The sequence below is a fragment of the Melanotaenia boesemani genome, chromosome 14 (assembly GCF_017639745.1).
Source record: "Melanotaenia boesemani isolate fMelBoe1 chromosome 14, fMelBoe1.pri, whole genome shotgun sequence".
Lineage (NCBI taxonomy): Eukaryota > Metazoa > Chordata > Actinopteri > Atheriniformes > Melanotaeniidae > Melanotaenia > Melanotaenia boesemani.
In genome coordinates, this window is record NC_055695.1 from 35237652 (window position 1) to 35242937 (window position 5286).

Genomic DNA, 5286 nt, shown 5'->3' on the forward strand with positions numbered 1-5286 from the left:
ACACGTACTTGTTTGTCGGCTGGTAAGCATGCATGTGGGTGTAGGTTGGCTCATTTGTGGGATTTATCACAGAAGTGTGAGTCATGGCAGACACCAACCCTGATGAAGACCGAGTTGGTCTTCTTTAAAAATCTTTTTGCCAGGTAAAAATAAATGGCTTTTAAAAAGTCTGATAATCACTCTGGAGAGTGACTGATAATTTTTTTAGGCTATTTGCCCTTATAAAGTTTTTCAGTCCTACGTTAAGTAAAAACGAAGTCTGCACCAGAAGGATGGAGAGAGAACCTTGTGAGATGACTACAAAGGACCCAGAAACGCTTCCACAATCATTGTTTTCCACACTCTAGATGTTTATTACTTTTGATAATTAACAGAATTTTAAGAACTTCTCCTAATTTCTAATGAAGACCAGGGTTAAGTTAGAGGACGTGAATGAGCAGTGCAGCAGCTGCACTTGATGTTTGCTCCAGCATGTAGGTCTTGTCTGCGCCGTGCAGAGGGGGCCGTGACCTCTGGCCGATCAGGAAAACTTGGCCGTCTGAGGAGGAGGTCCCAGGAAGCCTCCAGCCTGTTTGGTTGCAGCTCTGGAGGGCGCCAAGCCAAGCATCTTCTGGATGTTCTGGTAGAAGAAGACATTCATCTCAAAATTCATTTAATTCACAACCGTAAATCAGTTTCAGCTGCCGGCATCCTCTGAGAGGTTACAGAGCTTCCGTTCCATCTACAGATGAAACCAGCCACATCAACTCACATGTTCCTTGTGTCTAAAGGCAGTTCGAGACGAGTGAGGAACACTGCTGCTCAGATCTGCAGCTCGGCTTGAAAGATGCAGATCTGAGCGGATGAAACTCATGAACCCTAACTTCGAACAGACCACCAGACCCAACCCTGCCATAAATGTTGGCAGCAGACTCTCCACCTCATCATCTCCTTGATTTTACTCTGGACCGTTGGTTTCGCAGTTTCCAGTTTTCAAAGATTTTGTGTGATCACCATGGTCAGAGTTGCTGTGAAGTAGGAACATTCTCCCACCAAGTCTGGCTTTTATAAATTCCAAAAGTTGACTAGAATCGGTGTACGCCAGTTTTTGTACCTACGCCAGCTTTAGAAATAAGGCCCCAGATCCGGCAGACGTTCCCTCTGCTCCAGGACCAGGCTGGAAGCTGCTGCTGGTTGATCCCGTCCAGGCTTACCGTCACATAATAATGGCAATTAATAAAGAGGGTGGAGGAAAAATTTGGAAAGTTAAAGTTCTGTAACATGTTGCAGACTCTTAATCAGAGAACAGCTGGAGCTGCTGGTTAAAGGATTTAAAATGACTCTTTAACTTCAGATCTGTTCCATTTGGTCCAGGAATATTTTTTATTTCTGTTTCTACTGTTTGGAATTGAAATTAATTAATTGCATTTAATCAGACATGACTAGAGCTGAGTTTACAATATTAATGTCTGCGTCTGTCATTTGATTCAGTCGTCCACTAAAATACATTTAAATAAAAAAATGTTGCTTTTTGAGACAAAGATTATTATTAAAATTAGATTAATCAAGATTAATTAATTACAAAGCTGGTAATTATCATTAATCAAGTCCCACCCCTAGTAAAATTAAATCAAGTAAGAATAAATAAAATATAGTGTAAATGAAAATAACTTAGTAGCGTTTATATTTCTCTGTCCACCGGCGTCCATCCATCCATCCCTCCTTCCCTCCCTCCTTCCAGCAGATTGATGTGAATAAGGACCCTGAACCAGAATAAGTTGGACCTATGGTTTCCAGCCTCCCCTCACGTCAGAAAGGTGTTTAGAGGTTACCTGTCGGATAGACATGGGGCAGAGGATGTAGAGGAAGATGAAGGAGCAGTCGGTGTAGTCCTCCCCCAGCAGGTTGCGATGGGACAGTCCCTGAATGTAGGACAGCGGCACGAACGGCAACTAATGATATCCTAATTATATGCTAATATGCTAACTATATGCTAATGACATGCTAATATGCTAATGCTATGCTAATTACATGCTAATATGGCAATACTATAGTAATTAAATGCTAATATGCCAATGCAATGCTATTAACATGCTAATGCTATGCTAATTACATACTAACATGCTAATGCCATGCTAATAACATGCTAATGCCATGCTAATAACATGCTAATATACTAATGTTATGCTGTTTACATGCTAATATGCTAATGCTATGCTAATTACATGCTAATATGCAAATGCTATGACAATATGCTAATGCTATGCTAATAACATGCTAATGCTATACTAATAACATGCTAATTCTATGCTAATAACATGCTAATTTGCTAATGCTATGCTAATTACATGCTAATATGCTAATGTTATGCTGTTTACATGCTAATATGCTAATGCTATGCTAATTACATGCTAATATGCAAATGCTATGACAATATGCTAATGCTATGCTAATAACATGCTAATGCTATGCTAATAACATGCTAATTCTATGCTAATAACATGCTAATTTGCTAATGCTATGCTAATTACATGCTAATGCTATGCTAATTACATGCTAATATGCTAATGCTATAGTAATTAAATGCTAATATGCCAATGCAATGCTATTAACATGCCAATGCCATGCTAATAACATGCTAATATGCTAATGCTATGCTAATTACATGCTAATATGCAAATGCTATGACAATATGCTAATGCTATGCTAATAACATGCTAATTCTATGCTAATAACATACTAATTTGCTAATGCTATGCTAATTACATGCTAATGCTATGCTAATAACATGCTAATATGCTTATGTGTTGCTAATATGTTATACGCATTCTTAGTCATTTATTCATTTACATTTTATACTTAGATTTTAGTAACATGCATTAGGCTCTCCTTTTAATTAATAGAACTACAGCTTAATTGTTATCATTGCTTTGCAGGTTACAAATAGTGTATTCACATTAACAGGAGACAGGGCTACTGAGTCCGGCATTTACAATGCTAGGAAAGTGGCAAGGGACCTTGAAAATTGTTCTGGTGCCCAGCAAGAGAAAGCTACTGAGAAGATAACAAATAAGCAGAAATAGGGAGGATAAAACTTGTTTTGCAGATCTCACCCAACTGACTGTGGGAAAGAAGAAAACAGCCTGGGAAGAAAAAGTGACGGAAGAAAGAGGGACCACCTTGCAAAATACACATTCACATGAATGCGCACTACATGCACGCACATCGCCACAATGCATTGTATCACTATAAATGAGAAGGATAACTTAGGTAGGCGGGTCTTTTGGCTGAACCGAAGGGTCCCGACACTTCATGTATTAGTGGACCAGAAGCTAAGCTAACAGGCCTCCTCTGACAGAGATATGTATTGCTTCTTATTACTGGCTCAACAAAGAATTGTCAATTGTACTCAATCTCTGGTGTTTTTGCCTTCTTTTAAAAATGTGGATTTTCTGAACACTCTTCCTTCTGATGATTTATATTTACAGGTGGTGAACAAATCTTTTAAAACCAACAAATAATATTTTAAAACTTCATAATGCTATGCTAATAACATGCTAATATGCTAATGCTATGCTAATTAAATGCTTATATGCTAATGCAATGCTAATTACATTCTAATATGCTAATGCTATACTAATTACATGCTAATATGCTAATGCTATGCTAATTACATGCTAATGCTATGCTAATAACATGCTAATATGCTAATGCTATGCTAATTACATGCTAATATGCTAAAGCTATGCTAATTACATACTAATTCTATGTTAATAACATGCTAATATGCTAATGCTATGCTAATAACATGCTAAAATGCTAATGCTATGCTAACAATATGCTAATGCTATGCTAACATGCTAATGCTAACATGCTCATGCTATGCTAACATTTTAATGCTAACATGCTATGCTAACATGCTAATGCTAATATGCTAACAAGCTAATGCTAACATGCTAATGCTATGCTAACATGCTAATGCTAACATGCTAATGCTATGCTAACATGCTAATGCTAACATGCCAATGCTAACATGCTAATGTTAACATGCTAATGCTATGTTACTGCTAATGCTAACATGCTAATGCTATGCTAATGCTATGCTAACATGCTAATGCTAACATGCTAATGCTAACATGTTAATGCTATGCTATGCTAACATACTTATGCTAACATGCTAATGCTATGCTATGCTAACATGCTTATGCTAACATGCTAATGCTAACATGCTAATGCTATGCTAATGCTATGCTAACATGCTAATGCTATGCTAACATTAATGCTAACATGCTAATGCTAACATGCTAATGCTAACATGCTAATGCTAACATGCTAATGCTATGCTAATGCTATGCTAACATGCTAATGCTATGCTAACATTAATGCTAACATGCTAATGCTAACGTGCTAATGCTAACATGCTAACATGCTAATGTTAACATGCTAATGCTATGTTAATGCTATGCTAACATGCTAATGCTAACATGAATGAAATGAAATGAATGAATGAAATGAAATGAATGAAATGAATGAAATGAATGAAATGAAATGAATGAAATGAAAAATACTTTATTAATCCCAAAGGGAAATTCAATATTGTAGTAGTAGTAATTTTTTAGTAAAACAATCACATTAATTAATTAAGGGCTTTGTTCTTCAGCCTGATAGCTGCTGGAAGGAAGGATCTTCTGTATCTCTCTGTCTTGCATCGGACTTGAACAAGCCTCCCACTGAACACACTCTGTTGTTTCGTCACGGCGTTGTGTAGAGGGTGTGAAGGATCTTCCATTATCCTCGTCAGCTTGTACAGAATTCTTTTTTTGATGATCAACTCCAGCGGCTCCAGAGTTACTCCAAGCACAGAACCGGCTTTCTTGATCAGTTTGTTAATTCTTTTCAAGTCTCTGGTTCTGATGCCGCTGCCCCAGCAGATTGCTGCAAAGCTGATTGCACTTTCAACAACAGACCTGTAGAACATTTGCAACATTTTGGTGAAGACGTTAAAAGATCTCAGCTTCCTTAAGAAGTAGAGTCTGCTCTGACCTTTCTTGTAAATGTACTCAGTGTTGCTTTTCCACTCAAGTCTGTTGTCCAGCTGAACTCCAAGGTACTTGTATTCCTCCACCACCTCCACCTCCTCTCCCATGATGGAAACACTTCTATGTGTGTTCTTGTTCCTCCTGAAGTCAACAATCATCTCCTTTGTTTTCTTGGTATTCAAGATGAGATGATTGTCACCGCACCATTTCACAAACTGACCGACCAGTTCTCTGTACTCTGCTTCTTGTCCATCACTGATACACCCAA

General features: G+C 37.9%; 1 long non-coding RNA gene across 1 annotated transcript; it reads right to left on the minus strand.

Annotated features, from left to right (window-relative positions):
* Window positions 1-337: 337 nt before the first annotated feature.
* On the minus strand, window positions 338-1924 carry LOC121652629. Its single transcript, XR_006012641.1, has 2 exons — window positions 1812-1924; window positions 338-619 (listed from the first exon to the last, which is right to left on the minus strand). It is a non-coding gene; the product is annotated as an uncharacterized LOC121652629 (long non-coding RNA).
* Window positions 1925-5286: the final 3362 nt, after the last annotated feature.